This window comes from Phasianus colchicus, chromosome 4, assembly GCF_987193195.1.
Source record: "Phasianus colchicus chromosome 4, bPhaCol1.hap1.1, whole genome shotgun sequence".
NCBI lineage: Eukaryota > Metazoa > Chordata > Aves > Galliformes > Phasianidae > Phasianus > Phasianus colchicus.
The window spans coordinates 25,306,991-25,333,525 of NC_143439.1; the positions used below are offsets into that span (position 1 = coordinate 25,306,991).

At 34.8% G+C, this 26,535-nt stretch overlaps 1 long non-coding RNA gene across 2 annotated transcripts in view; it reads left to right on the plus strand.

The window, feature by feature from the left end:
• The first annotated feature begins 4,494 nt into the window (after positions 1–4,494).
• Positions 4,495–26,535, plus strand: part of LOC116238060 (uncharacterized) — a 42,127-nt gene continuing 20,086 nt past the window's right edge. For both annotated transcript variants that reach the window (XR_016466403.1, XR_004168866.2), the window contains exon 1: positions 4,495–4,563. This is a non-coding gene — a long non-coding RNA (uncharacterized LOC116238060). The remainder of the gene's footprint in view (positions 4,564–26,535) is intronic.

Consider the following 26,535-nt stretch of genomic DNA (forward strand, 5'->3'; position numbering starts at 1 on the left):
TAGTTGTGTCTTTATATAAAGTGAAAACAGACTTTGGGATTTATGATAATCTTCTTTCTTTTTAATATTTACCTGCTTTGATCTAATTGCTGGTCTTTAAAATAAATCTTTTTTGACCCCTCTAGGTTTTATTTATCATCTCATTTCCAGCAGACACAGGATGGAAATGAGCCTTTTCAGGGAACTAAAAAACAGGAAATTCAGTGTGCAGAGCTGTTGTCAAAACATGATGAACTCAACCATTTTCCTCTCTCAGTAGCAATGTCATAAAGATTTCATATGTTTCTAGCATTACCTTTCTTAGAATTCATCTAAACCATATGTACATACAAGGCATGCTGTAAAAAGATTAATGATGTTCATATGAAATATCTAAACATCAACAAAAAATTTCAATTAATCACCTTTCAGCATGGCCCATACTAGCTATCCTGAACCCATTCCTTAAGTATTCACTAAGCTAACATGGAATTTAGGAATGGTACTTTCAAAGTGTGCTTTCAATTTACTTCAGTGGTTAAAAAGTATATTTATTTCTAATAATATGATTTATACAATTTGTGTTCACAAAAGAGGATATATAGGTGTGTAAATAGTATACACATTTCTTAAGAATAATATGTGGAAATAGAAATGAAATAAAACAATATGTAGTCAGTAAAATAATAGAGATATTTATTATTTTAAATAGTTAAAATCTTCATCCTGTATGAGCATGTAAATAAATATACAGCAGAACTATTCTTCTAACCTGTTTCTATTTAGATTATATATATTTATCTTCTATTACATTTATTTTCTTTTTTGTATTTTTAATTGGGATCCTTGAAAGCAAATATTCTGATGGCTCTGTTAATTTTTAAAATAAATTTTCTAAGTCTCTTTAAAATAGATCAGTTTTATTTAAAGACAGTAATGACAATATGAAAAAAAAAACCACATCGAAACAGAGCATAATTATTGGATCTCCCTTTCTTTCTTTAGCTTACTACAAGAAAATCAAAGGAATTTCTATGTCAAGCAAATAAGAATAATGCAGATGTTTTAAAATACATGTTATTTTTATATGAAACGTATCAGAATGAAAAATCCAGCTACTCATACACATTCAGTCTTATGAGGTGACCTTGGACTTGCTCTGCTCTTACTGTGGGAGGGATTTTGCTTCCCTCGCCCCAGCTTACAAGTTCAGGGTCATGAGAGGTATGGGAAATCTGACTGGTCATGAAGAGAAAGGCAAAGAACTTATTAAGTACCTCAGCGTTCTCCGTATCTGAGAAGGCCAATTCTCCTTTTTTTGTTTACCAGAGGGGGGTACACTCCCCTTTGCTTGTCTCTTCTACCCAATGTATCTAAAGAATCCCTCCTTGTTTTTTTTTCACATTCCTCGCCAAGTTCAATTCTATCTGCATCTTGGCTTTCCTGACTCCAACCCTGAACATCCTTCCTTCTCTTCTTTTTATATAAACAAAAAACATTAAAGGAATAAAGTACAGTCTCTCCCTATTGAGAGACCAATTGCAACAATATGAGTCCTATTTGATTAAAATGTCATAATTGTAAAATTTATATTTTATCAAATAAAAAAACCACTTTGAGACAACAAAACCTAAACCAATGCATACTAGAATATATACAAGTTGTGCCAAAGACAGCAAAGATATCATAATTGGACAATAATGCTCATTTTATTTACATAGTTTTACATTCATAGTTAGAAATAACTGTAAAAGGAAAGCACACAAAATTTGTTAGAGATTCCTGACGCTGAGTAAGAGGCACAGAATCTATTCTTAATTGTGATATTAGTTTAGATTCTAGCTTTGGATCAGTATCATTGATTGCTTTTGATTTCTGTTCACTCCCTCTTTAACCATCATTGCTTGCACCATAGTCAGTCCAACATATTTTGTAATTCAGCTTCATAGGCCATGGGATGTGATCCACTGTTTTCTGTGCTTTCTAAATGATATTCACAGCTGTTGGACTGTCAGAGCTGCAGTGAGATCAAGAATGTAATGTTCCAGCTAGAGATCTTCTAATGAGATTTTGTTTGACAATGACATGTACAGATATTCCAGTCTTACAGACTCTGAGCTAGTTTCTGCCTCACATGAGACACCTTTCCCAAATGGGAGTTTTTGGATGATTATACATAAGTAACTTAAAAATATAGTATCACAGTACACTACCTCTGCCATTTCCCATTAAAAATATCTCAGATAAATAATGTCCTCACCATTAGGCTTGAGATATACTTCTAACAACCTGTTGGTGATACCTGTCAATATTTATCACTGACTCAGTCTGGGTGTGAATGCCATGCCTAAAATTTTCATGCACATCTTCATATTGTGTCATATAAACAACATGGCTGATTCTTTACTTCATAATAACTTCCGGACATATACTCCTGTGAATTCACTAATACCTTGTAAATAATACAATATGTGCTGAGAAGAAAAAGATATTTTTATTGTCTTGCTCGTGTAAAAGCTTTCAGAAAAGTGATTACTATTTGTTAGGAACATAGTCCTCTGCTGTAAAAATGCATGTATCTCAGGAAGCATTGGCTCTGACACGTGAATGATATTTTGTGGATTATCATTTTCAAGACGGTCAATCAAAATATTTAATTCACCATCACTTTGCAGATTCATCTATTTGAGTGTGAGCTACAGATGTGTACAGACTCAAAGAATCATTAAGGTTGGAAAACACCTCCAAGATACCTAATCCAACCATTCACCTACCACCAATATTGCCCAGTTCCTTAGTACTACAACTCCATCTTTCTAGAACATCTCCAGGATAGTGACTCAATCAATTCCCTGGGCAGCCCACTCCAGCACCTGACCACTCTTACGGAGAAGAAATTTTTTCTAATATCCAATCTGAACAAGCCAGGATACCATTGGCTTTCTTGGCCACCTGGGCACACTGTTGCTTTGTTTTCAGCTGAGTGCTGACCAACATCCTCAGGTCTTTCGTCTGCACAGTCTTTCAGCCAATCTGCCCTAAGCCTGTAGCACTGCATGGGGTTGTTGTGACCAGAGTGCAAGAGCCAGCACTTGGTCTTGTTGAGCTTCATCCCACTGGCCTCAGCCCATCAAACCACAGTGTTTTACTGTGGTTTTCCCTATCTGTGAAGGGTGTCTCAGTGTGAGCCTCTGCTATTCCTTGTCTTTTAAATACATTTTACAATAATGATAGGATATATTCAATGGTGCAAGAGAAAATGGACTCAGAAAAACATGGAATGGATTTTCAGGCTTCACAAAAGCCAACCGTATATGTTGTTGCTGTTAGAAAAATGTACAGTTTATTTAGTTGCTAATTGTAAATTTCATCATTACATAATAGACTTTTGATAAATTACCCTCTACTTTGTTGGACAATAAATTTATTTACTTGTTGAGTTATAACTAATACATTATCTACTCAGTACAAGTTCCTGTGTTTTGAAAGCCCTAAGTAAGAAAATTTAGCAGTACATAGTCATTTGCTACCTACAATTTCTATTGTAAAAGAATAGCATTTTTCACAGGCCATGGTAAGTTGTGCATCTCTACTCTATATTCTGGCCTCAGTTTTCTATAAGATTAACATTGCAGGATTTCTATGTGTATGCCTTTTTGTATATTCTGTTGATTTGTGCTCTCATGTAGAGAGGAAGTTAGCAGAGTTCTTACCATTCTGTAAAGTACTCTATTAGATGCAGTTAATGATAATGCAACAGCAAAGCACTACGCCTGCCTTATTTCCTGCTATTGAAGTACAGTGTGTTATTGTTCCTATTGGCAAACACGACAACCAGGTTTTCTTAGTTTCAAGAAAGATTTCTTGTATTTAATGAGGCTCAAAATGTTTAGTTCTTATATTAAAGAAGCTCCCAAGCTGTCTTCACATGTCCAACTGCATGATGACTGTGCCAGGGAGATGCGTATAGAGCACGTCATAATTTATATGATGACAGGAAAATCAGAAATTAAAAGTGTTAAAGTTATGGGTTTATGCCCATTTTTTGAGCAGGGAGTCCCTGGAGCAATCCCACTGTTTCTAATAGCTGCAGAACTCTGTAATATTTCCATTACTACTGCCAAGTTATCCTTTATTCAACTGTTGTCTCAGCAGAGCATTCTTCCCTTGGGTACCCTCTGTAGTAAGTCTTTTTGTAGTATGAAATCTTCATATTTACTACTGCTGAAGTCTTCATCTGGGCTGTCATCTAGCTAGACTCATTTTTATTTGACATATTTAAACCTTCACTTGAATTAAATTAATACTTTTTGATTGGATCTTTGCCTTATTTTTCCTCTGTTTCTGATCATGTGTATGAGAATTGCTAAGTCAAGGCCTGAGCCAATAATTAAGCACCTGGTGAAGGGACACAGGCAGCCCTGGGAGCGCAGGTGAGAGCAATTCACCTGTGTGACTGGATGGATGGAATGTGGTTCCACCCCTCCCTAAGCCTCATTTAAGGGCTGGCTGTCACAAAGGAAGGCTCTCTACGTGAGGATTCTTTCTTTTGGATTATTTTGTTAGCCCTGATCCCTCAGACAGGTAAGCAAATCTTTTTTTCTTTAACTGCATTGTGAATGTCACCTCTTTTGGGGTAATTTAGAACTGATTATTTGCTGTTGCTTTTTCCTAAACACAGTAATTATCATGTCCCCAGTTTTGTTTATGTGAATATCTGTAGTAGCTCCACTGTTGCTTTTTTGAAACAATTTTCTCATTGCTTTTATTCCAAAAACTAGATATCATAGATCTTGTAGCTGCTTTGGGAGCTCCATAGTCTAGGTGGTTCCTCATTTGAACAGGCTTGCCACTGTAAATATTTCACTTTTTCTTTAATCTGAAAGAGTAAATACTTTTTCATTGAGTAGCCTGTGCTGAATATCTGCTAGCAAGCAAATGGAGTACTTTAAGCATTTTAAGACCTGTTACATAATCTGGGGTTAAGATAAATGACAAGTTTTTTTCTATTAGTTATGACTAAATTGTAATACTTTGTGGATATGTTTATTCTGGCTTTGACCTTCATTTACTAGATGTCTGGGTACAGACTGGAGTCTCCCTCCTGCAAATAGGCTATTCTTCTGATCAAGCTTGCTAAGACTGGCTGAATGATATATGCTCTCTGCTAGCATATTTAGAGGCTTTCAAAGGCCTTTTGAATCATAAGATCAGATTTCTTGTGTATGTACTGGCTGCATTAATACTCAACACATCTATTAAGTAAATTAGGTTTCAAGGCACTGTAGGTTATTTTCCGATTCTTGTAATGTTGGTACATGAGAGACAAAGAGCTGACGACTTAAACCTCAACTAGTGTTGAAGGGACTTAGCTTGGAATTGCTGTCTGTTACATGCAAAACTATCATCAAAGTAGATAGGATGTGGCATCTGATTCTATAGGTGAACTGTGGAAAAGCTTTACTTTAGGCCTAGTATCAGTCTTGATTCATAAAATATGAGAAACTGAGATTTGCTGAACATAATGAAAATATTTTTCTGCTGAGTGTTACTCTAAGTATAGGTTTAATTAAGTTTGCTGTCATCCATGAGTTTTAAGTATTACTATATAGATAATCCTAATTCTATGCTGATAGATGTGTAAATATTCAGTTTTATAATTTCAGAATGCTACTTTTAAGGCTGAACATAACTTTTCACTTAACACAGTAACATGTAACCTTTTATATGATATAGTAATATCTCCACTTATTAAATCTTTAATAAAAGGCCACTGAATTTGTCAGGCATGACTTGCCCTTGGTGCAGCCAAATTGGTTACCACCAATCACCTCATCTTTATTTCTATTTGCCGTAGAGCCTTCAGGAGAAGCTTCTCTGTGAACTTGCTAGGTACAGAGGTGATACTGAGGCCTGTAGTTGCTTGGATGGTTACTGTTTTTCCCCTTCTTGAAAATGGGTGTTCTGTTTCCCCTTTTCAAGTCAGTGTGAACTTCACCAGACTGATGTATCTTTCAAATATGTTGGCTTGGCAACTTCATTCACCAGTTCTTTCAGGACCTGCAGATTAATCTAATCATGTCCTGTGGGCTTGTGCATCTTTAGGTTCTTTAGATGGTCTTGAACCTGATCTTCACTTACAGTAGGCTGATCTGCCTTCTCCTATTTATTATCTTTGCTTTCTGCAGCTTGCACAGTCTGACTAATGAAGACTGAGACAAATAAATCATTGAGCTTTTTCCATATCCCTGGTGACCAGGTCTCCTCTTTCCTTCTGGAGAGGATCTGCATCTTCCCAGGCCTTCTTTTTATCACTGAAATACCTGTACAATTCCAGGGTTTTATCTCATGTTGCTCTGCCAAGCAGTTCCATGAAGAGTTCAAGGTCTGCTCTCCTGAAGTGCAGAGTAGCAAGCTTACTGCACAACCTCCTTGCCCTAAGGTTCAAGAACCCTACGTTTTGTAGTCAGTGCAGTAAAAGCTGCTGTTTACTCGCCTATTACTCACCAACTCCTCCTTGTTTGTTAGGGCAAAATTCAACATAGCATTTCTTCTTGTGGGTTCCTAACTTCCTGTACTACTTGGAAGAGGAAGTTATCATCAGTGCTTTCCAGGAACCTCTTTGATTTCTGGTGCCCTGCTGTGTTGTCCCTCCAACAGACAACAGAGTGGTTGAAGTCCCCCATGAGGACCATGTTATGTGAATGTGAAGCTGCTACTATGTGTTTATAAGTGTTCATCCACTTGATCTTCCTGGTTGGTGGCCTATAGCAGACTCTCACTATGCTGTTTCTTTCCCCTGCCTTCCCTTAACCCTAATCCATAAGCTCTATCATCAGTCTTATCTCAGCTTATCATCTATCCCCAGATGGAGCTCCAACTGGTGGCTGATGTAGAGGGCAAAACCCCCTTCCCTTCTCCTCCACTTGTCTTTCATAAAAAGTATATACATGTTTAATCCTGCGTTCCGGGTGTGAGAGCCATCTCACCATGTCTCAATGATACCAATGATATTCTAGCACAGTAGGTACGCCTGCAACTCTCCTTTCTTGTTTCTTATGCTCCATGCAATAATGTACTGACATCTGAGTTGGGCTCCTGTTGAAGCTGATTACCAATTGGAGTTCCCTGCACCTTAGGTAATGTCTTCCTGGCCTGTGATCTAAATCCAGGCCCAGGGCATCTATTACCATCATCTGTCTCAAAGTGGGATAGTTTGAGGATCACTTCCATGGCAACTCTAGTTTAAATTATAAATTATGTAGAAGTGCGTTAAATGATGACCTGCACTGCAATTCAGTCTCATCCAAAAAGAAAACCAGTGTATGCACTCTGAGGGGTTCCTGCAATGCAAATCAGTGTGTAGTAACTGGATACACATGCAGCATTTGTTTCACAAACTCAATTGTGAACTGAAGTAGAATGATACTGTAGATTTAACCTCTGACTCTCAAATGCTGTGATGGGATACTTTGAACTAGTAAGAATTGTATGAATTGAATAAGACTTTTATTCTTTTGCCTATGGCTTGTAAGGTATAGCTAATGAGTATTGTTGCTTTATTCTATTCCAAACTAGTAACTGTGATACCTTTGTAAAGGCTCCTACATAACTTTTGATATTTCCAAAAGTATTGCATACACAAGTTACACATATTCTCCTATATGTTAAAAACTGATAGTTTCTAATTACACTGAAGACCTTATACAAATCAAAGCGAATTTATGACCATCACATGTAACGTTAGGCTGTTATGAGCATTGAGAAACTGCTTCTATGGGCAGTAAAAAAGAACTTTTAAATCCTTTCCTACTGTATCATTTCCTGAAATATTCAACTGTCCCAGTCACCTCACTTCTTTGTAAAACTGACAAGGAAAAATTAAGCTGGAAATGTCCTACAGTTCTCTTGTCAAGTGTGTCAAGGTGGCTTTGGTGGTGGTTGTTTGCTTTTTTTACATTGTCTTTATTTGCATTAGTTTTCTTTTTTTGTGTCTGTAGATGCAGACAAAAGTAACAACCTCTTGTTTTAAGCCAGATGATGTCACTTCTGACACATTTTTTTCCCAGCTGTTTACTTCCCATAAATTATTAATCCAGAGTGAAATAAAGGGATGCTGAGAACATCTCTTGCCAAATACTAGGTACTCTACCTGCAGCCCCCAAGGCTAAGTATCTGTTTTGCATAAAAGTTCATCCAACTTCTTACTCTAACAAAAGCTTGCTAATGAGAAATGGCTGATAAAAAAAGCATCAGTACAGTGTAGTACATTATGTTATCAAATACATAGTTAAGAATGATCTGGCTGATAACTTACCTATGTTTATGCAAGGACTTATAATTTAACTAAGAAGTCATGGACTAAGAGGGAAAGTCTTAAACCATTGATAAATATCCAGGTAAAAAATATATAAGTAAAAGAAGCTGGTTTCACTGTTTTCTCTCAGAAGAGAAAGAGGTTACAACTGTAGTTCCATTGAAGCTGTACTCATACATTTATAAATGATGTAGAAAAGGATATTTTCAGTGGGTGAGACTGCTATCAAATGGTATTTGCCACTATATTTGAAGAATTCTTTAAGGACGTTAGAAAACTAAGTGACTATGTAATGAATGAGAAGTTAATATTCATTGTAGACATATAAAACATGAGGATAAAATTCGTAACTTCACATGTGAACTGACAGTCTGTTACTTTGCCATTACAAGTGATCTACTGGTGCTATAATGATTAGTTCTGTCAACACATTGACTCCACATTCAACAGTGGACAAATAGAAGAAATAGTAAAAATTGAGTAAATATTTACACTGGGGTATGAATAAGTGGTTCATGTTCAAAAAGACTGTGAATGCTCTTATAGCAGAATATAGGCCTATAGTAGGAATTGTAAATCAACAGAAACAAACAACAGAATTATCGAAGATATGGACTAGCTACAACATTAGTAGTGATTAAACTAAATGATTTTAGACTGTAAAAGCTAGAACTGAAGAGGTTTGTGGTAAACAAGTCTGACTATCTTGAAAAATCTGTGTGGGTAACCTATAAACCATCCTTTGCAGAATAAAAACTAGGAAATAATGAATGAGGTTAGTATGAATCAAGTTCAAAAAACAGAAGGAGATGATCAATCACGCAGTGGGATTGTACATCTACTGAACATTCTGCAAGGCATGTTTTATATGTCAAAATTAGTATGAGGTCAAGAAGACAGCTAAAAAGATACTTACAAATGTAATGCAGTTACTGGATGTAGTTAATTTAATAAATTTTCCCAAGCACAAGAAATTCCAAGAAAATAGTTGAGGCAGGGAAGATATTAAGTGAAATAAAAGTACTTGTTTTCCTTGATGCTCGGGGTAAGGATTGCTCTGAACCCATGTTATTCAAGTTTTCTGAACTTCCATCCTGGTTACTTACTTACATTAACAACTCATATATATGTATATGCAGTTTATGTATGCATGCATGTAGATAAACTGCACACCAGCAGTTACATCCAGTGTAAATGAATCGATCTAAATACACTGAATACAAAAACAAAATTTTGTTCTTAGATGCAAGCAAGCTACCAGTCTCTCCAATGAACTTTTCAAAGGAGAAAAGTATCGAAGAACATTATTTGACAAAAAAACAAAACAAAAAAACATCTGTGTGTTTACATGCTGGAGGTTATTGCCATTAAACAAGGCTAGTTAAATTTACTCAAAGTCAATTTAGTAATGATAATGTATGAATTTCTATGTGTAGTTTGTGTAGTTTTTTTCTTGTAAGTTTGCCTACTCGGCTCAAGAGCTATGGTCAAAGTGTGGTTCGGTGAGATATAGTACAGAGTTGCTTTAAACTTTCAGGAAGAATGTACCCAAAGACATGATCTGAGAGGATTTTTTTTATCTGTAAGTAGCACAGAAATTAACATGGTTTAATGCCAAATCTTCTTGCAAAGAAATAGAGAACTTAGTATTTACTAAACAGTGTAATTTCAGACTACTACCAGAGCAGACAACAGGATTTATCCTCTTAAAATTTTGTGCAACCACTGCACCACAGAACATAATTATAAAAACCTTAGGCTGGCTTTCATTAAGTAAGCTTTTACCTCAGGATAATTACTACAAACAAAATGCATGCAGTAACAACTAACTTCAGCTTTTCTACAAGGTAAATAAATACTGAAAAAAAAAAAAAAAAAGAAACTGAAGACCTAATCTATTTTACCTAGAGGCAAAACTGAATAACCTTGCCTCTACTGAACCTTTTTATTTCAGGCTAGGTCTGTAATGCTAGATGTAAAATAAAAGAAAAACAACAGAAAAACCTAAACCATCTGAAGATTTTGTCTTATAAAGGAAAAAAAAGGAAACTAACATAAAACAAAAGCAAGCCCACAAGAAACAACAATCAACAACAAAAACCTACCCAAAACCACACAAAGTAAGAGAAACAAAAACTAAGAGCCACAACAAACTAAAAGGGTTCTAGGAACATCACATGTACATGTTTCTTTTTGGGAAGTCAGGGATATCATTAGCACTCTGACTTTCTTTTTAAAAAGAACATTAGCTTGCAGAAAACGTTCTCTTTGAAAAAATCCTATTGAATTTAACCAAGAATAGTCATAGAAACATAGGAAGGCCTGGGTTGAAAAGGACCACAATAATCATTTAGTTTCAACTCCCCTGTTATGTGCAGGATCGCAAGCCATTAGACCAGGCTGCACAGAGCCACATCCAGCCTTGCTTTGAATGTCTCCAGGGAGGGCATCCACAGATTCTTTAGGCAAAGTCCAGACAAGTCCTTGAGAAAGTATGTAGATAATATCCTTGCTTAACCAACCAACCCTCCAAGTGTCATCATAAATGATTTGTATCCTAACAGTTGGAAAAAATCCTTATTTTGTGACACTAATGATAAAAATTGCCTGAGTATTCTCAATATATTTATTAGTAGACTTTTTTTCCTGATAAGTTTTCATTATTAAATCATCATTATATATATAAATAGATGTGCTATCTCATATATCATGTTTTTCTGAACAGAATGAAAACTTTTGATACTCATAGCTAGTATATGAAAACTGAAATCACCAGTACGTGGTAAAGTCCTAATGAATATAAGTTGATCTTAAAATTCATTTTTAAATTACAGACTAAGCTGAACCTTGCTCCAACAAAATCCATTATATCCAATTACTAATGTGTGAAATTTGCAAACTGCCTGCCTTCATAAGAAAGTTACTAGGCACTTGTTACCATTGGTGGAGGTGTATCTAGTTTCCTAGAGAAGACATGTCTGCACTGAAAATGGCTTCTGTACTTAGGAAAGGTTTTGCTTGCTGCAGGAAGAATCAGGCACTCAGAGTCTACACTGTATTGCAAAGTACTGTACTGCAAAGAGTGTTTGGACTCTTTGCTTCACGTTAAGCAGCTGCTAAATGTTTTTGACTCACAGCCTGCATTTTTGAATTTGAGGGACCCTCCTTACCCATTGATATTAAAGACCCTGCCATCAAAACCTTTATGAATCTGCATGGTGTCACATCTGTAAAACTTTTGCTTAGAAATCTTAATAGAGTAAGGCTTTCTTGAATTTAGATAGGTAATGCTTTTATTTTTTTGCTTTGTTGCTTTTTTGTTTGTTTCAGACTTGTATTTTTCATTTACTTGAGAATATATTCATGTTGGGCTGCCAAGTTTATGTGGAAACTTAAGCAAGTGCTAATAATACTACAGAGCAGATAACAGCCTCAGGTGTTCTTTAAGGAAAGTGAAAGAAACATCTAAACAACAAGCAGTGGATTTCTTCTTATTTTCCAGGAGTGTAACTTGAAACAAATTTCATAAATGGCAAACTTCCAAATGCTGTTGCTAGAACATGTAATTAATTTTGTAGCTTTTGTCTGATGTTTGACAGATGATGTTACATCTTGCAATAACTATTTAATATAGTGAATGATTTTGATCTTTCTCTTTTGTTATGAAAGACAATAACTAGGGGAAACTTTGTCTTGCTATCCCTGTTATGACACTGAGAAAGAAGTGAATGCAGAAAATGAATAAGGTTGTGGGACACTTCTACTCTGGTTAGGGCAGAGAGAAAAGGTGTAATTGAATTGACATCTTCTATATTGACTGTGTCAATCTTGTAGTGGTAACTTTGCCAATAGCTCAACCACACCACATGTTTCCAGTCTCTAATAATACAAAGTTAAATTCTTGGCTTCTGAGTAAATAAGTTTCCCACAGGCTTACTGGAATAACAAAGATTTCAAGTAGTTAATATATACATTACTGTTTATATGCATGTGTATATGCAATTAGCAATAAAGAGCTTTTTTTTATAGATGTGAAGTTATAAAGCTTTTTCCTTTACATAATTAAAGAAAGTTTGTTCCTTGAGCAGAATGTGTGTTAAAAACAGACTGTAAAATGAAGGTTATTTAGTTCTGGTGATGGTAAAAAACGGTCAAGCCAAGTTGCTTGATCTACTTTGACTTGTGTAGGCTGCAACAAGCTGTTAGTAGTATCTCTAGCTTATCTCACTTTCTCTGTTGGTAAAATCGTGAAGCAACCACCGTACTTCATGTTAGCTCTTGGAGGATGCTTGTACAAGGCAAGAAGTGCAGAATCCAACCCTTATCTCATGCCATATAATGTGGTTGGTAACATTTTTTGTCATTGTGCATGTAGTTTGACAACTGATATATAAACATTTCTCTTACACAGAAATGCCTGCTAATGTATGTGAAGAATATATGTTTTCATGTTTAACTGATCAGCCTACTAGCCAAAAGCAAATAAGAAACTTGGGAGTGGGATCTCCAACAGTAATTTTCAGAGATGCAGTTTTGCTGTGATAACTGTACTAGTATCTACCATAATATGGTGACACAAATCTTTTGCAGTAAGGTGATGAGTATATCCAGAGTTAGAATTATTTGTTGCTTTATCCAGCCTACACACTTCAATTGTGCAGCACACCTTACTATATGAGTACAGAATTTTAAAATTCATCTCTTGAAAAGTGAGGTTAGGTAACTTTCTCACTCTTTCCCCTTCTTTGTATCTCTCTCTTCTTCCTCTTTGAAGGCTTAGGAAGCTTTTTTAAAAAAACTAACCAAACAAAAAACAAAACAGAAAACAAAACACAAGTTCTTTCTAGCATAAAAGTTTCCTTATGGACTGTTCAGTAGAGTTATTTAAGAGAAAGTTAAGGTAAACATAAATGAAATATTTTAAAACTATTTACCTATCCTCATCAAGAACCAGAACACTTTATTATTGATGCTACTTCAGTTGCTGAGTTGTAGGAAAATGAGGATGCTCTCCCTATTTTTGGTTTAACTTCGTGTTAAAGATTTAAAATTTATGCACAAATCGAGATTATTTTGAGTCTGAATTTCTCTTGAGTTTCTTTTAAACTGCAAGACTGTTATTTTTACAGTTTGAGAATAAAAGTATTTATTTAAAATACCAAGTTTTTCTACAATTTTAGGTTAAATTTCTTTTTGAAAAATATCGGAACGTACCTTTTTCCTGGGTCAAACTGTCTAGTAAACAGGGCTCTTCTGTGCAAGAGTCTGTTTATGTTCACGTTGTCATTCCAGGTTGAAAAATGCAGAGTCATTATCTTGTTAAGTGTTATTCCATACGATTTCTGTAATGGAGCCAGTGTACTAAACTAAAGACAGACTTCAAAAATATAGGTCATATGATTCTTAGTAATTTCATTTAGAGACATGATTCATGAAAAGCATGGAGTTTCTGGAAAGTGAAGGAACTGAATTAAATAAAGCTTGCATGCAGGATGAAGCCTCATCCCTGCTATTCATCTAACAACTTAAATAGGTGAGTTTGTATGGGGTCTGATGTGGTTACGAGTTGGCTTCTTTGTTTGGTGTTCTGTAGATGCCTGTTTTTTAGTTTTTTTTTTTTAATTAAACGTTTGTAGAAAACTCTTGCTTTTAGTGATGCTTTTTTTGAATTTCAGGAAAGACTAATGAGGCTTTTCTTAGTTGGCTTGTGCTAATATAAGCCAATCTAAGAAAAATATGTATGTGAAACTCAGATTTTTACTATGTTGTTGAGACAATATCTAAGACCTCATGCAACTTCTACCACATTGTGTGTAACAGTGACATTACTTAAGAAAACCTGAGGATTGATGGTGATGGAGGCTGTATATGTTTTTGGAAGTTTTACAGAAAATAATTTTATAATCTGTAGCATAACTAGTAAATTCAGTCAATAGTGACTGTCACAGTGAATGAAAAGGTTTTTTGCTGTGCTCTGTTCTTAAATGCTCTTTCTTGATATACAGAGATAAACAGTAGGTGTTGGTTTGAGAGGTTAGATTGGATTGAAGAACCGATCACAAAAGAAAGAAGGAACAAACAAGTGGTTTTCCATAGCACTGTTTTACTTAACTCTGTCTTACAGTATAAGAGATGCCCTAATGGCAAGGCAATCTTTAGAAATGCGAAGTCATGGTAGGCAAATGGGCATTATGTATTACCTCTGAGGATGAAAAACAGCATCTCCCCATGTTGTCTCTTTTAAATGTAAAAAAGCACACACAAAATCAAGCTGTAACTTCAGTATGTGGTACAAAACTGCCATTATTGTTTTTTTTTGAGATAATACATCACTGGTGTGAGCTGAAGATATTAGTAAGACTGAGGAATCATATAAGCTTTTTATATGCTTATATGTGCTTTTTATTGCTACAGGTACTTTTAGATAGAACCCTTTGATATTTTACACCATCTGAAGAATGTGTTATGTGTTGCAGTTTGCTCATGCAGGACAGATCTGTTATAGGTATACAAAGAAATACGAGTCAGATTTTAAGGTAGTTTAGTACTCCTGACATTTAGAAGTGTTTATGAAATAAGTGACAGAAAAAGAATGTATACTAGATTTTTTTGCAAGTATGAATGCTGAGCAACAAAATAAAACAAGAATCCACATTAGCTATGGGTTGTTTTCATGGTACAAGAAATTTCTTGTCTCATAATCATTCATAATTCCTGAATCTAAATCATACAATGCTTAATTAAACCATGAAATTCTGTTGTGCAGCTCTTGCAGATATTTTTTTGTCCTGTTTAAGGGAAACTTGAAAAAGTTCACAGGATAAAACCCTATTAGGAACTTCTAAATGCCAAAAATTCCTACAGGTAACTGCAGACAAATGGCAATCAAGAAAACTCAGAGAATACATGTTATATGCTTTTCCTGTTCTTATATTTTAAGGAAGTATATATTATTAGCTCTTTTCACAAGCAGATTGTTAGAGCTTAAAAACATCTGGTCTAAGCTAGCATAGCTCTAGCACATTTATATCCTTCATCTCAGTATACATAAAATTGTAGTTCTGCATTTGACAGTAATTATCTGAAACAAAACAATTTCAGCTCAAATATATAATATTAAAAATGGAGTACTTGCAAGCTACTGTAACAGTTCTCTCATTCTTATTAGAAACATAGTTATTATAATTTAGGCAAACTTTAAAAAATTCTCGCATGTCTGAAAGTTCAAATGAAGCAGGGTATCATCCATGACTAATATCCGCCTGCTTTTTTTAAGGGGATGATACCCATTTTGGTAGGGGAATTGTTATGTTATGCTCAAATAAAATTGTTGAATATAAAAATAGCAAAAATTTCATTATTTTTCCACTTCAATTATTATTATTATCACAGTCAGGTTGTAAAGCCTGACTTAATCTTACCTTATGCAATACCCAAGCAGACAAGCCTGTAGAATGTAATAATAAAAATCATACTAAGATTTTAAACATTTTCAATTGAACTGATTAATTTCTTTATCTAGTAATGAAAAACACTTAGAAAACAAAAATGAAGAACCCCAAAATGGCAAAAACATACCATAAAAAAAATAATAAAAAAGCTGATGACGCGTTAAAGCAAGTAGTTTTATTTGTGGATTGTCAGGCAAGATCTGCCCTTGGTGAAGCTATGCTGGCTGTCTTGGATCACTTTATCTCGTACGGGTCTTAACATCTCCTCCAGGAAGATATTCTTATGCTTTTTATTTCATGCTATACATTAAAATCTGTGGGGTTTTTTTAAGTGAACTCTAAATTTAACTAGAAGATCACTTTAGGCTTGAAATTTGCTTGATTTAGCTGAGCAGAAGACCACATGAAGCAAATCTGTTTTGTAAAGCTTATTGTATGCTCTTTTCCTCCTTCATCACAGGAATTCTCAGTGAGAAAGTGTCCCTGACTCTTTTTTTCTTAGACAGCATGAAGTGATCTATTTATCACAGGAAGGAAGGCTCTTAGGTGGCACTGAAAACCGCTTCTTACATGCTTTTGAGGCTACAGGAGTAAGTGAGTAGTGCATCTGATACAAAGCTGATCAGTAGTTCAAATAAACAGACCAAGCTAATAAGAAAATGTAACTATTTGATACTCAGGTGAAGACAAACTCGTCTCTCTAATTTGTCTAAGTTATATTTCATTTCTCTAGAAAAAGATCTCTGAATAAATGAACTCAAATTCTTGTATACAAATAGATCATTCATAGTTTTCCATGGTTAAAATTAGAAGAAAATAAAATCAAAAAGGGAAACTGCTGATAAATGAAAGCGTTCTCATGCTCAAGTAAAAACTAGGCATTGCCCAAGGAGAATAATTTGTCACTTTTCAAGATCTCCAAGTATCATGGGATGTTTCAGTTGTAAGGCTGGTCTCCAGTTTTTTTCCCTATTGCAGAAATCCCCTTTCTGTGACTATATATTCAGAAGACTAATTGCCATAGGTGTGAGAAAGCAAGGTATAAAGAACTGTGCAATACTGAAAAATGCTTTTCAAAATCATATACATACTTGTATTCTGCCATTTAAGGAAATGAATTTTCTAGTTCCTTGCTGTTGTTATTTTTGCTGTGAAATGCTCCAAAACATCATCTTCCATGCAGATTTGAAAATAGGATTTGTTTTAAAATAATGAAAGACAAGTTCACGTTTGAGTGTTGAAAGTTCAGAGAAGCATCAGAAAACTCAGAGCATTGCTAAAGATGCTAGGAGAGAGAACAAAGGTTGCTGGCTGATTATACTGAGAGGGAACCTGGTATCTATAGCTTATTTGTTGAACTTTATGTTTACTGTAGTGTGAGATAAGGCTTTTTCATGTCACACGTAGTCAATAAGTGTACCTCTGACTATATGTGAAAGAAGATCTAAATGAAGAAGCTGCTCTAATAGTAGACAGCATGACCTGTACACAGAAATATGTTTGTGTTATTTCTTCTTGGGTGCTGGCATAGGCTGCCCAGGGCAGTGGTCACAGCACCAAGTCTGCTGGAACTCAAGAAGCATTTAGACAGTGATCTGAGACATAAGGTTTGTTGTTTTTGTTTGTTTTTTTTTACTTGGTCCTTTGTGGAGCCAGGAGTTGGACTCAAAGATCCTTGTGGGTCCCTTCCAACTTTGGTTATCTTATGATTATATGATAAAATTAATACATTTAAAGCTTAGACTACATCCAAACCAGAAAAAATAATAATGTATAATCACTTGTAATTGTATGATGGATTTCACTCCAGATGTTATAAACTCTATAAAAGCTGATGTATTCTTGGAATTTCCAATATTTTTTTTAGCCAGAATTTCTTAAGTCATGAATTTTGACTCCATCCAGTCTGACTCACGACAAACCACAAAAATATTTCCGCAACGCACCTTCAGAACTTGTATTTTTCATGTAATTATCTTCACAGTGGGAAGTAGCAGAACAAAAATAACTATGAAATTAGAAACTAAAGGATTTAAGGGAAATGAGAGTGTGAGGGCAGCTGTGAAATTAATGCTTCCTATTTTACATTGGTGCACATTGTTGGAGGCAGATGTTGGTGGTGTGGCAGTAGAGGCTGAACCTTTCCAACCACATTCCATTACATCTTATTGCCGTGCAGCAGTCTGACAAAATATCATCTGAGATGGAATTGTATACACAACAAAAGTGTATCATTGAATTCCTCCATGAAGAAAAAATAACACACACTGACATTCATTGATACTTGCTGAACATTTCTGGTGATCAAGCAGTGTGTGAAGACGGTGAAAGCTGTATGGGTAATGTTTTCCTAGCAGTGATATCTCATAGCAGCTTGAAATGTGGGTCACCTCTGCTGGTGCAGATTCTTATGAGTGGGTCATGTAGGCTCTTGTTCATTGCTGGTAAAAATGATAGCTATTAGTGGTGATTATGTTGAAAAATAGTGTGGTGTAGCTGTGAATTTGCTCTTTGCATCTGTTATACTTTCCATGGAAATAAATTAGAAGCATTACTTTCAGCACAACCTACGCATATCATACTCATAAAGATTTGATTGCAATCTGTTTGCTGAAACACAAAAGCACAGCTTAATTGGGAGACTCCTGGGTCTGGTGATAACTAGTCAGTTTAAAGTTCCAAGAAAGAGAGCATTTCATTCTTTGGCAAGGAACGCCCATCATTGCAAGTAACAAAAGACTAATAAATGGTGAACTACAGCAGAAAAACAGAGAACTTGCTTTTTAGTAAAGTCATGCAGTGTTATAACATGGTCTGTTGTGCTAGGATTTCCTCAGCTGACTGAGATGGGACAAAAATGTAAATAAATCAACACGAACATACCTTTTTGTATTAAAAGGTGTTATGTAAATATGAGAACTGTTTTGACTAGTTACGAAAATAAGTTTTATCCAATTTCTTACTTCTTACTGGGTTTCGCACCAAATGAGCTATTGGGAGTGATTGAAAGTACACTGCTCTTGCTGATACTAATGACGAAAGCATGAGGTAAAACATCAAATAAAAGTAGTGCTTCTAGTGTTATAATGTTACTTAAGAACTTTAGAATGTTGCCTGATACTGCCTGACACAATGTAAGCTACTCTGTTGATCTCCTGTAGGGTTTTACCCTTATTGAAATTTCAAAATGTCTTTTAGTACTTTCTCATAACTCGTTTTCATGAGCAGAAGGAAAAAATCCATCCTTTCACAGAGGTACTGTAAAAAATACATACAAAGCCATTACATAAATGCAGTGATATGTATTGTAGATAAGATTTGGTATCTGTAAAACAATTAGATACAATTAAAGAATACTAAATATAGTATTGAAAGGACTCCATGTTTTCAGTGGTGATGACCAGATTCTGTTTTGCAGTAACAGTGGTTGAATAGAGTCATAGAATGGCCTGGGTTAGAAGGAGCCTCCAGGACCATAAAGCTCTAATTCCCTTGCCACAGGCAGGATTGAGAGCTGCTAGATCAGATTGCCCAGGGCTCCATCATACAGGCTTGAGGCAGTGGATCCTCATGAAAAAAGCATTAGGCTGCCAGATTTATCCAAGACAGGACCTTAATTATACCATGAAACATTAGCTGTTCAGGGCTGGATCATGTGATTTCTTCCAGCAGCTGTTGTGGATAGTAGAGAATACCTTAATCCCAGATACTTTTTACAAAAACTTGCTAAAGATTATTGTTCTTCTAGTCCTGCTTCCCCCCCCCCACCTCCCATAGGAAAGGGCTGGGTCATTTAGATTTTTGTAGTGGCTCATACTGGATAACAATGAATGGGGAATGCTGCTGTGTTCCTATATGCAGGTATCTACAACTAGATAAACCACTATTTCAATGTGAGTAGACAATGTATTATGCAATAATTGATTTACTTGTCAGCAAATACTGAAATCACTATGTACTGAAGATTTTTAAGTCCCACCCAACGTGTTCACTTCATCAGAACCTCCTGTTAGTACACAATGCACCAATCCCAAGAAATTAACAAAAGCAGACAGTGTATACTTGTATACTCCTCTTCTTCTTCCTTATGAAGACAGAAGTTCATTAGTGCTACTACAGACATTATTGGGTATAAATGTTAATTGAAATATAAAGTTAAATTAAGATTTATAATTTACTAGAAATGCAGTAAACTAATGCATTTTGGTTTCCAATCTTGGACAAAATACCTCTTGTTCATCTTCCTTGCAGTTTTTGTACATTGATTGTCTGAAAGAGTTTTGAGGGAAAATTTTGTTACTTTTCTCGAAGTAACAGAGGAGATTGGAAGACAGATTCAGAATGCAATTTCTGACAAGTGAATCAGTTGAAGAACATTTTATACTGAAACTTAGCCTTGTCTATCATGGTCCTGACTTTTGAGCAGTTAGGATTGAGCATTCCTCTCCTGTTTGGATTGATAAAATAGAAATAATGAACTTAGTAAACTAGTTTACCTTACTCTGAAGCAGCTGGTGTTAAGAAGATGGTAGGGTTGCATACCTTGGCATCAGGGAGAAGAGTGAAAGGAATGAGATCATCAGCTGGTGGATTGTTGGACTGAACTAATTTTTGATATTGTCTTGATAACTGTGCTGTCAGTGGTATGATAAGAAACTTAGCATTGATTTCTATAGTTCCATCAACATTACAAATGAAATAACAATAAAATTAGGCCCCATTTGGCTTTCTGACTAATTGTAAGTCCGTGATAGAGCAGGAATTGAACATATTCTCCCAAAATGGTGCACTAATGAGTCACTCCTTATTTACACTTTTTTTTCCAGGTATATTAAGGTACATTAAATTGTAAATAGTTTTCCTGGAACTGTATTTGTTCTCGCTTTACTGCTATGTTTATCTAAAGTAAAAACATTGTATAACAATATAATTTCAATAAAAGTGCTTACTTGGGACTTATACACCCAAAGTAGACATTTTAATTTGTTGTCACCAGGGATTATGACATTTAATTTCTAGCCAATCTTTAACATATTTCTATTCATATGCATACAGTCAGTTAAAATACTAGACACTGTCATGGATAAAATACATTATACAATATCAACTAGTTTCTATATCCTGGAAATCTTGTCTGCACAAATGTGTGTATATGTGTATATTCACACAGTAATGGAAACAAATTTCTAAAAGAACATTAGTGATTTAGTGAAATCCCATTCTGCTGTAGGCAATTGTGTAACATTCCATAAAATAATTATATTTTTAAAACTTTTACCCTTACTATTTTCACTGTGAATCTGTTCCAAATCTTGAATGCTTTATAGGCTACAATATTTTCTTCCATTTTTTTTAACCTAAAACACTAATAGACTTTATTCTGAAATCCTTAGCTTACAGTTCTTTTTTTGTCATTGTTTACCTGACACCAGGACTAAAAAGATGTACTCAGTTTCTAGAGAGTATTAATGTGCCCTTTTTGTTTCTTAGACATATGCTCTCTCACATCTGTCATGTGAGAAACAAATTTCATATTATTCTTCTGAATTCAGAGCTTTTCCTGGACTCTTGAATATGACTTATTTCTGATAAAACAGTACTTTCTGATGTTTTCTAGGATTACTTTTGCTTTAACCTCATCTGTCATGTATGACAGACAATTTATTGTCAGTAATCATCTTTAGGTCCTTCCTAAAGTCAGCTTCCTGTTTACAGCAAAATTATTTTATATTACTGAATAGACATTGCATGAAAAAATACATGAGATCATTTAGTTTCTTGTTATCTGGGTATATATGACACTCACCAAGTAGTTCTGATACAAACTAACTTCATCAGTATGTATTTTGGCCACATTATTTGAGAACTTTGAATTCCACCAGTTTCTTCCTAGTCATAAGCTACATATTTACTGTACAGTTTTGCTGTATCCATTTCAACAAATACTTATATGTACAGCACCACTGTATGAAAGTCAGGATAGATGAGATCTGCCTCATCTTCTCTTAGAAGAGTATTTCATCAGAGGAATATACCAGAACTCCAAATGTGGATTTTGTTCACCTGTGCTACAATGTATCTCACTTTTATTTATTTTCCTTCTTCAGGGAATCTGTTCTAGAGCTGTGTGTGCGTTTCACAATATTGCATACAAGCAATTTTCTAGGCTACATTCTGTCCCATAATTTTTTTTTAAACATTGTCTATTATAAATTTCTTGTCTGTTTTTTCCCAATTATTGGATGAAACTGCCTTGTTCTGGCTTAGAGTAGGATTTCATGTAATTGTTTGAGGTTTTGTTTCTGTAAATGTTCAAATGTAAAATACAAATTGTTTTAAGAATGGGGATACATTTCAATTTTATTCTATGTACTTTTATTATCTGCATTAATTTTATAATTTGTTATATCATCCATACAAAAAACATAGTCTAGAAACATTTTTAATTTGAAGAACTGTTTAAGATTAGGAAAATCTTTAATTTTATATTGTTCTCTTTATACATCTCTTTGTCTTCAAATATGTACATCTAAAGAGCATTTGGTATACATTTCACTTCCCATTGCAAGGTATGCTGCACTGTTGACTTGTACAACTGTCTTGTCTCCTTTCTACCACTAAGATAGGGATCTCATGTTTTCCTATTCTGCTGTCTTCTCATTCTCATTAAGCGTTTCTTTTACCCATTCTTTTTAGATATTCGTGGGAATTGTTTTACATATTTCTAAATAACTGTGTCTAAACAGCTGTGACATTGTGAAACAGAATTTTAACCCACACACTAATGGAAAAAGTTACAGAAGTTGCTGTGATGGAACCTGTGTACTGGTAATGCTGATCTGGCACTGTGCTCTGAACTTTTAAGTAGTCAAAAGATTGGCTGGGTTATGGCGGTTAAATGTAATTTAATCAACTACATGTACTTAGAATAAATTCTTCACTGAAAAATAAATACTTCATTGCAATCCCTCTCAATTTTAAAATCAGTATCCTTTTGCATACACTCTTCTCTCTTTACTGATATAAAAGGACACCTTTTTCAGATGGTTGAAATTACATCAAAATAAAAATAAAATTTTTATTTGCTTGTATTTCAGGATTTTAGTAGATTACCTAGAGTTTCTTTTTTTAAAAATAATTTATAATTTTTTTCCCATATGCTCTCTGAAAAAAAAAAAAAAAGCTGCCAACACTGTATAATAACTTTACATGCAAATCCAGAGGAAAAAATCCTTTAAAAATAAGTATTGATTCTGGCCAAATTTTTCTTCACAACAGGAAGGAGGCAAAAGGAGTGCAGGTGTCCTCTTTGAAATATTGCAAAAAGAATATGGAAATTTTATGCCGTATTTTATGACATTATAGATTTCTGCAATTACACCCAAGCTCAAGAACTTCAACTATGTCTCATTAAGGGAAGCCTAGTGAAAAATAACTTTGAAGGCAGTTAACCATTGCAGTACTACAGATTTCCCAATCTGTCTTTCTCAAAGGCTTTTCTATTCCCAAGACCCAGATGTCTTTGTGTAAGTGACACTGAGATGTGGGCATGACATCAGTATCACTGTAGGGACAATGGTCAAAAAATCCTAAAAAGGTATATTTTCGTCCCTTACTATCTAATTGTAAATACGAATTTAGAAGAAATGTAAAATATATGCAATAATGAAAGAAAAAAAAAGTTAAAATTGTGTTATGCAGAAGATAATATGGTATTAAAAAAAAAAAAATGTTTGCTTAAGCAATCTGCACTCCACCCAAATAAAATTGCTATGAAGCTCTAGGGGGCTAGTAATCATTCTGATTAATGAAACTGTGGAGAGAGCGAGCTGCTGGGCAATGCAGGCTGCAAGAACATCTTATCTTCTGATCATCAACGCCTCTAGAAGAATGAAAACTATTCCAAAAATCCATATTACCTTCATTGTCAAGTTCAGTAACTCATGCCACATGAATTAGTTTAATTTACAGTACATTCTTCTGGAGGCTACATCTAGATACTGGCGTGAAAATGGGCTAGAATATCTAAATTTCTTGTTGAAAATTGGTATTTTCTTTCTATATTGAGATGTGATGGTGTCAACATCAAACAGTGATAGCAAATTTACTACCCTTCTGACAGCTTAACATTTATTTCCTTATGCTAATACATAAGTTGCTCTGAAAGTAATGCTTTCTGTATGTTCCCATGAAAACTACAATAGATACCGATAGCACAATAATATTATCTGATAGTGCAAATTCTCAGCCAGAAAATATGATTTTTCAACACAGTCAGTACCATTAGCCAATCTACACAGCTGAGCTGACAGACATTTCATTTCATAGTGTTAACAGCTGTGTATGGCTGTCCAGAATGCAACTTTCACATTGCTGTTGCCACTGCTGAAAGGCACCACTCAGCACATCATATCCACTGCTTGGTTGACATAAATGTTCAGCAAATTTCAGTGGGTATCAATGGGGACACTTTTTTTTGTTGTGTATAGAGGAGTTCAATGACACACCTTTGCTTCACATGCACTACCTTTTTGTCCTACTGCCCCTCTGCTGCCATCTGTCACATGGCAAAAACATGTAATGGGATATTGGTGGAAAGGTTCAACCTCTGCTGCCGTGCCACCAACATCCACCTCTGACATTAGGGGCCAGTGTAATAAACCAGGAGGTGTTACATTTGGAGAGCACTCATTCATATACATACTTATATGCAAATTCTGTCATTTGATGTTTGGAAACCATTTTCTCCTTTGTTATTAGCTGTAGGATTAATAACTTGCAATAAAAAGCTGTAAGTTTGGCTGCTGGGAAAGGAAAAATCAAATGACAGGTTTGGAGACAGATGAACATGTACTGAGAAAGTGTTCCTCACAGTTTTTATATAATGCTATTGTTGCTACAAGTCTACTATTAGTTTGGTTTCACTGTGACTTTGAGCTGTCATTCCTGTGAAATAACACAGTTGATTTGGCAGCACCAAACACAAACTCCACAATTAATCCATAAAAAGTTACGGAGTGGCTTCTCAGTTGTGCTTACTCTGTATTTCTCAAATAATTCTCAGAATAGTCAGATGTTAGGAAAAAAAAAAAGCCAGAAGTTCTTTCAAGACAAATGAATTTACATATGTTGTATAATCAAATTATTTTTGGAATACTGAAATAGTCTCACTGAACTTTGATTCCCTGTGACCCCTTGTGCCTCACTTAATGTGTGATTCTGCATGTGTCTCTTTCTTTAAGACTAGGACCTGAGTGTGTAAGTGCTTTAAACTGCTATTATGGATTTTTATTTACCTCTAAAACAGTGTCGCAATCATGGAGCTGAAATACCTTGGGGAATTCCACCTTAAAATATTCCTCCTGATTCTATCACAAATATTTTCCATTCAGCATTAGAAAGTCCCATTCTCCAGGAAGCTGTGATATACTGAAAGTATTCTAATAGCTCTCTTGCAAGGTCAGAATCCACTATATGTTTTGTGCCAGTGAACATACGTGAATGGAAAGGAAGGGATGAAGAAATCTGTTCTTTATTTTCAGAAACACAGCATCAAATAAATATTTACTCAAAATGTTTTCATCTTTATACTTTCTTCCTTAAAAGCCTTGTTATTATAGCACACAAATAATATGTAACTTGGCTGTGGCATGGATATTTCATTACTATTGCGTGATGGGAGGAACTCTACCAACATAGACAGTCATAGAGCATTTTGAGAAGTCTTTTGAAGCTGAGGAAAGAATTTTATAAAGGCCTCTCATTCCTTGGAATATATTCAAACTACATTGCTTCTGTGTCACTTCACAGTAGTAGAAGTAAACATTTTGCTCAAGTAAGCAAAACAACTGCTTTAACTAGTATTTGTAGAAAAGTGAATACAGATTAGTATGACTTACAGGCTGAACAAGAATTGACAGTGGCATATTGCCATGAAAAGGGAAACATATAAGAAGAACTCCGTATAAGCAGAAATCCAAAATATGTGAAGTAATCCCTCTGCTCAGCTCAGCAATAATAAGGCTTCAGATAGTATGCTTTGCTCAGTTCTACATCTTGATCTCCAAGATAGGCAGAGTGCTGGCTGAAAAGCACATAGAGGAGAACTGACAGTGGTTTGAAATCTGGAAACCTTTAACTGTGAGAAAAGAACAAGTACATTCCAAAATATTTCTACTTTTTTGTCCTACAGAGGAGAAACTAAAGGAATATAGTGTGGAAAAGAAATGTGGTAAATAATATACTAGCAGAGAAGAAGAGGGTAATGTAGAGGGAATGAGAAATAATGCTCTTGAGTTGCAAAAAGAAGTTCTGTTAGATATTTGGAAAAACTTGCAGGAGCAAAAGAAAAAAGAAGTCCTGGAACAAGCTCCTGGGAAACTGCGGAGTTGCAATTATTTAGGTTGTCTAAAAACAGGTTTAACAAGTATCTGCTTAGTCTTACATGGCTGATTTTATCTTAAAGTAGTACCCCCTCTGATTCTGTATTCACTCACAATGAAAATTTTAGACAGTGAATGTGTTGATTTGCTTCAGATATATTGAATCACATTATTATTTAAACTGGAACTTTTAATTAAGGAGTGTTTTAATGTACAAAGTTAAATTTTAATTAATTTTACTCAATTTAATTGAAAAAAAATTATTTTAAAGAAAACTATTCATTTGATATGAAAAATAAGTTTTAATTTGATTAAACACAACCATCAGGATTAATTTTCTATTATGTTAGGCAGATCCATTTCACGTAGAGTAATAACCTTCCAAACGTTCTATAATTCAGCAGGT